At 39.4% G+C, this 7308-nt stretch overlaps 1 non-coding gene and 1 pseudogene across 1 annotated transcript; both read left to right on the forward strand.

Moving 5' to 3' along the window:
* The first annotated feature begins 509 nt into the window (after window positions 1-509).
* LOC128574118 (prefoldin subunit 6-like) lies at window positions 510-899 on the forward strand (annotated as a pseudogene).
* A 4737-nt stretch (window positions 900-5636) lies between these two features.
* LOC128574335 (U6 spliceosomal RNA) lies at window positions 5637-5743 on the forward strand. Its single transcript, XR_008376710.1, has one exon. It is a non-coding gene; the product is annotated as a U6 spliceosomal RNA (small nuclear RNA).
* Window positions 5744-7308: the final 1565 nt, after the last annotated feature.

Below are 7308 nucleotides of genomic sequence, written 5' to 3' on the forward strand. Positions count from 1 at the left end.
TATTTAGCTATTAAAAAAAATGGAGACTTTACATCCTTCGTATTAACCTGGATGGAAGTGGAAGACGTTATTCTTAGTAAAGCATCACAAGAATGGAGAAGCATGAATCCTATGTACTCAATTTTGATATGAGGACAATTAATGACAATTAAGGTTATGCGGGGGAGGAAAAGCAGAAAGAGGGACGGAGGGAGCGGGCTGGGGCCTTGGTGTGTGTCACACTTTATGGGGGCAAGACATGATTGCAAGAGGGACTTTGCCTAACAATTGCAATCAATGTAACCTGGCTTATTGTATCCTCAATGAATCCCCAACAATAAAAAAAAAAATAATAATAAAATGCCAGGAAGGCCATGTTAACCAGTGTGATGAAAATATGTCAAATTGTATATAAAACCAGTGTATGGTGCTCCATTATTGCATTAATGTACACAGCTATGATTTAATAAAAATAAGAATAAAAAAAGAGAATACTGAAGGGAGAACCTGAGTAGGCTTTCATCTCCACCATGGCTGAGCTGATCCAGAAGAAGCTGCAGGGAGAAGTGGAGAAATATCAACAGCTATAGAAGGACTTGAGTAAATCCGTGTCAGGGAGGCAGAAGCTTGAGGCACGACTTACAGAAAATAACATCGTGAAGTAGGAAATGGCCTTGCTGCATGGGTCCAATGTGGTCTTTAAACTTCTGGGTCCTATGCTGGTCAAATAGGAGCTGGAGGAGGCTTGGGCCACAGTGGGTAAGAGGCTGGACTATATCACAGCTGAAATTAAGTGATATGAATCCCAGCTCCGGAAACTTGAACAGCAGTCAGAGCAACAGAGGGAAACCCTTGCTCAGCTGCAGCGGGAGTTCCAGCGGGCCCAGGCAGCAAAGGCAGGGGCTCCCGGGGAGGCCTGACCCCAAGGTTGGGGAGAAGGCAGAGAAAGAAGCAGCTCTAGGATCTGTACTGTAGCTAATAAAATGTAAAAATAAAAATAAATAAAAATAGAAAAAGAAAGAAAGAAATGTGAGTTGGGCTTAGCCACTGATATGTCAGGGTTTATTTATTAAAGCTAATCTTACCATAAAATACAATTTAAAGCTTAATTCTCAGCTTAAAGTTTTTCAGATCAGACAAGTAAGGTAGTACAAATTGGATTACAAACCTATGAAAAGAATGTGACTATATAATCTCACACACACGTATATTATTTTATTTTATTATTTTTATTTATTTATTTTTCCACTCAGTGCCAAGGTCTGAGATGATTAACTGACTCACGTAGTATAAAACATGGAGTGTTTGGAGCGTGCGGGCAGCAAAGATAGTTTTATTTTGTTTTGTTCCCATTTATCTTTACTCTGAGAACAGCCCTTTGTGGACCGCATTGTAAGAGGGGAGCTCCGGCTTTGTCCTCAGGTTCTAGCCAACCCTATTCCCTATCCAGACTTGGAAAGCCACCATATATTAGGGTCCCTGGTACCTGATGAACATCCTTAGATTGAAGTTACCTTTGACTTTGCTGGACTATCTGTTTTCCTAATTTCAATGAGTGAAAAGTTCATACCTTCTTTTACACTCATGCTTGCAATTACAAATGTTATTTATAGGCCAGGCATGGTGGCTCATGCTTGTAGTTCTAGCACTCTGGGAGGCTCAGGGGAGTGCATTGTTTGAGCTCAGGAGTGACTACATGTGGGACCCCGTGTCAACAAAAAAATAGAAAAACAAGCCATGCGTCTTGGCCAGCGGCTGTAGTCCAGCTACTCAGGAGGTTGAGTCAAGAAGATCCCTTGATCCCAAGAGTGAGGATCACTTGAGCCCAAGAGTTTGAGGCTGTAGTAAGCTATGATGACTCCATGGCAGTCTACCCAGGGTGACAGAGTGAGCCTCTGTCTCAAAATATATATATATTATTTATATTTTAGCTTGCATTTTACATTGTTTTCAGTAGGAAAGTCAGTCTTGTTTTGTGATTTTTTTTTTTTTTTTTTTTTGGTAGAGACAGAGTTTCACTTTATTGCCCTCAGTAGAGTGCCGTGGCGTCACACAGCTCACAGCAACCTCCAACTCCCGGGCTTAGGTGATTCTCCTGCCTCAGCCTCCCGAGTAGCTAGGACTACAGGCACCCACCACAACGCCCAGCTATTGTTTTGTGATTTTCAATACCGATAGAAAAAGAATTGGGCATTTGTTTTTGAAAGATTTTATATTTATGATAAATTTATGACTTTCTCATCACCTCTACAGATTAACTCATCTTATTCTGCTTTTGTGAATTTCCTATTCATCTCCCCTGCTTATGTGATTTTTTTTTTAGTCAGAAAATAGTATCAAGTGTACTCCAAGAAAAGTCCTGATGATATTTCCTATCACTGCAATCTTGGTGACTAGTTTACTAAATCACTAGTAAGATCAAGATTGACACCAGCCTGCCTCCCCTGTACACAGGAACCTACTGAACAAGCCCATTCTTGCTTTCAAATTCTGATTTTCAGAGTTAAGTAATACTTGTTTTAATCCACTGAACTCTTTTCTACTTCCTAGGAAGTCTGCTATGAATTTTAGGTTTATCCAGCTTACTTCAATTTAACATTCTCAGCATTAAATTTACATGTTAGTCTGGGATCTTTCAGAAGCAGACAGACCCAGAGACAAATATTCAAAGGCAAATATTTATTTGGGAGGTGATTCCAAAAAGCAGGACTATCTATCAAACCAAATCCTATTTACTTTATGAAAAGAATACAAATGTGAACGTCTAGGATGGATATAGAGATGGTGGTCAATAAGAATTGGGTTCTATATTACAGTAAGATAGAAGCTATCTCAGTACCTCTGGATGCTGTAACAAAATACTACAAACTGAATAGATTATGAACAGCAGAAATTAATTTTCTCCCAGTCCTGGAGGCTGGGAAGTCCAAGACAAGGGTGTCAGCACGGTTGGGTTCTGCTGAGGGTGCTCTTCCAGGTCCACTTCCGTGTCTTCAGTGGGCAAAAGAGGCAAATGAACTTACCCAGGTTTATAAAATAAGGACAATAAAGTGAAGGTTCTAGCCTTAAGATCTACTCACCTGCCCAGTATATTCCAACCTCGTAATACTATCACTTATGGAATTGGGATTTCCACAAATGAATTTTGGGGGACACATACACTGGGATCCTCACAGAGGTTAAAGACAAAGAGATTAAATGAATAACATCCTATTTTATAATCATCAAAGTGATCATTGTGATGATAATTAATACTTATTCAGCATAAGTTTTTCATGAAGTTTAATGAATTTAATCCTCAAAAAAATCTAATGAAGTAGGATACTTATTTTATTTCCATTTACTACCCTAAGAGATTGGCATATTGAGATTACTTAGTTTACCTAATGTCACACAACTAGTAATCAGTTGAGCAATGTTTGAACATAGGCACACTGAACACATCCATGCTCCTAAATATTATGCTATATGTTGGCTCTCGAGTTTATTCTAGAAATACATTTGCCTTGTAGAAAATTTGAAAAATGTAGAAAAATAGAAAGGAAAAAAGAATTACAAATAATTGTTTTAGTCAAACCATGATCCTAATAGACCTTGTGAAACCTGTGTGGTAGTAATTTTCCAGTCTCTGTTTTACAAGTAGAAAAGTAATAACTGTGGAAATTAGGAAAAGTACTCAAGGAATTATAGCCAAAAGGAAGGGAAAAGGAAGGGAGGGAGGGAGGGAAGAAAGAAGGAGGGAAGGAAGGGAAGAGGGAGAAGGGAGGGAGAGAGGGAAGGAGGGGGAGGTGAGGAGGAAGACAGGAAGAGTCAAAGTCAAAGTGAAATATGTAAAGATGAATCTCTAAATGTAATTTTTTGGGGGAGGAAAGAATTGCAATTCTGGATAAATGCAGACCTGGTGATCTTCTGTATTTTCGAAAAACAAAAAGGAGGTTGGAGGTTTTATAAAATGGAGAAATGTTACCTATTGCTCCTTGAGAAAGTTCATTGGCAACAGTAAAGTTTTGGGGGTGCTGACAAGCTCTGATTGGTGAGTGATAGCAGTGGGTGGGTAAAACTGGTCTGAGAGTTGCAGCAGGTTGTTTTAATGGCCATTTAGTAAAACTGGCTCAGGTTACAGAAGGCAGTTTCATCAGCCAGGCTTGCTGAGACTCTCATTCTTGGAGCAATGTTATGTGTCCTGAGAGCTTTTTCTCTCTAGCTTCTTACTTTGTTTTAGTTGGGTCTGACAAGAATGACTCAATTCATATGATCAACTTTCACAGAGGGAAGGAAAGAAGAAAGGGAAGAAGGAGGGAGAAGAGAAGAAAACAAAGGAGGAAGGTAGAACTTGGATATAAATCTGATTTTTCTCTACCCAAAGCTCATCTTCTTTACTCTAATACCTCAGTTGGCATGCGCGATTTATTTTAGGAACACATTATAAGATCTAGAGTCAATTCCTTTAGAGTGTGTGGGTGTGTGTTTTGTTGTAACAGTTCATAAATCTTCGAATCTGCACCTGGAGTGTGTGGGTTTTCTGTTCCAGATCTCCCCTCCAAGGCCCCACACATCACAGAAGCTAGCATTGACTCCGAATGTTCTGTCTTTGGACTGGACACAGAGAGGACCTTAAACTCTCTCCCAGCTTTTTAAGAGTCGCCTGCTCTCTGAGGCTTATTCTATATTTAAAATAGACTCAAAATAATATTCAGGTCATTTTTCTACTAATAAAAGGAGTGTGATTTAAATGACAAAGATAAAATGAGGGTACATTATGCGACTTTAAAAGGAAGTGATTTGCTCTTTTTATTTTAAGCATTGAAGGAGAAAGATGGGGAGAAGAAAGAAATCATTAAAGGAAATTAAATTAGGGACCAAGGAAGGGCAAGCTCATAACAACCAGCTTAATTATAATAATTTATAAAAGCTCATTGTAGAATGATTTTCAAATATCATTAGTTGGATCACAACAGATCTGACCTCGTATGTCTTAAGTCAGCTGCTTTGTTAGTAATCAGTCTGAAATCTTTAAGACTGTCAAGAGAACATCTGAGATCTGTTATTAGTGGGGAAAATATAAATTATTTTGAGCCATGGAGTATACGGTTGTCACCAAGTACACCACTATTAGATATTTTAGGGCAAATTGGACAAATGGCATAATTAGAAAGAGTAAAGCTTTCTAATGTAAGAAAACCTTGAGATGGATTTTTCATTTTGCACACAGGCTAATAATTAAAACCCAAGATATATTCTTTATTTTATTTTTGTGGTTTGGTTTCTGATTTTGGCTGGTGATTGCTGTCCTTGACCTAAATTATTATAACATTTTCCTTCTGTGAATAAACATGAATTCTCTCTAAGGCACATTGGGATTAAAATGGTTAGCCATTGTTAATTAGCCAATTCCTAGAGCACAATTTTGAGCTTTTTTGTAAAGTGGGCTCCGCGTGTTTGCATGGGTTTTCAATTAAGACCTGGCTATTTGCAAAATGAGGATTCAATACAATTACATCATGTCAGGTGATTAGAGCATCTATTTAAAGTGTGCTCCCTAAACTGGCGATGCCAACATTACTTGGGTGCTATTGGTAAATGCAGATGCTGAGGCCTCACCCAGCTCTACCAATCAAGAATCTCTGGTCGGTGAGGCTCGAGAATCTGAATTTTTGAACAAAGTCTCTGGGTGGTTCTTAAATGCCATAAAAATTAAACACACAGATTAGCGTGGCCCCTGAGCAAGGATGACATGCAAATTCGTGAAGCATTCCATATTTTTCATTTTCAAACATATACACACAAAAAAAAAGAAGAAAAGAAAAAAAATTAAACATATAGGACATTAGAGCTTGTTCTGAAAACTTGGTCTGTAAAGGGCCAGGTCATAAATATTTTGGACTGTTTACAACTACTCCTCTCTGCCACTGGTGGAGCAGAAGCAGCCAGAGACATGAGTGTGGCTGTTTTCCAATAACATTTTATTTACAAAAACAGACTCTGGGCCAGATTTGCTCCATGGCCTAAATTAGCCAATTTTTGGATTCCGGGTTTTAATATTATGACAATAAATTGGGAAATAGAAGAAAAACAACTAACCTTTATTAAGTACCTACAACATATAAGATTCATGTTTATCCCAAGCAACACATGGCTGTTGTGTCCAGCCATGCAGGTTATATGCTGAAGAACAACAGCTGGTGACATTTGGGATTGTGCCATGAACAACCAGTGTGGTGTATATGGGGGTCCTGGGTTTGCATCATTATCCTCATCTTACAGATACAGATCCAAGGCTCAGATAGATCAAAGGAATTGTCCCAAGATGTACTGTGGGTCAGTGTCAGAACCAGGATTAAACCTAGAACTTCTGACCGTGAAGCCTGTGCTCTGGCCACTGTCTCTACTGAAGACAGATAACATAAAAGATACTGGCCCTTGGCTGTACAAACTACATACACTTGTCACTGGACAATGGGAGGTGAAGGAAGGAAAGAAGGACAATGTGTATGAATGTGTGACTCAAGGAAACACCTTCAAGAATAAATAAAGAAAACAACTCCACGATGACTTTAGATCAGCACAGAGAATACTATTATGACAGGCTGGTAATAAGCTCCCTGTCCGCTAGCTATTGATGTATAACAAACTATCCCCAAACTCAGAGGTTTACAAATAGTAAAAATTTGTTATTGCTTTTCTGGTCTTGTCTGAGCAGCATCTGAGCAGCATCTCTGCAGGTCTTTGCTGTATTTTCCTTTATGTCTGGAGGGCCAGCAGGCTGTAGGATGCCCGCAGATGAGACGAATGGACTCTCTGTTGTGGGGTCACTAATTGCCCCACAGGTAAGTCCAGGCTGTCTGTCATGGTGGTGGTAAGATTTCAAGAAAGACCAAGCAGAAATGTGCAAGGCTTCTTGAGGCTGAGGCTTAGAACTGGGATGCTGGCATTAGGACTGAATCTCCTGCCAATAAAAGATGTGATCTATATCACCACCTCTTGAGTTTTTTTTTTTATTTTTTGAGACACAGTCTTACTATGTCACCTTGGATAGAGTGCCATGGTGTCACAGTTCGTAGCAACCTCAAACTTTTGGGCTCAAGTGATTGTCTTGCCTCAGCCTCCCAAGTAGCTGGGACTACAGGCACCTGCCATCATGCCCCGCTATGTTTTGGTTGCAGTTGTCTTTGTTTTTTAGCAGGCCAGAGCCAGGCTTGAACCCACCAGCCTTGGTGTATGTGCCTGGCGCCGTAACCACTGTGCTACGGGCAACGAGCCAGTTTTTTTAAATTTTTATTACAAAAGTGATGTATGATAAATTTTGAAAACCTAAGAAATCCAGAAAGA

The sequence above is a fragment of the Nycticebus coucang genome, chromosome 21 (assembly GCF_027406575.1).
Source record: "Nycticebus coucang isolate mNycCou1 chromosome 21, mNycCou1.pri, whole genome shotgun sequence".
Classification (NCBI taxonomy): Eukaryota; Metazoa; Chordata; class Mammalia; order Primates; family Lorisidae; genus Nycticebus; species Nycticebus coucang.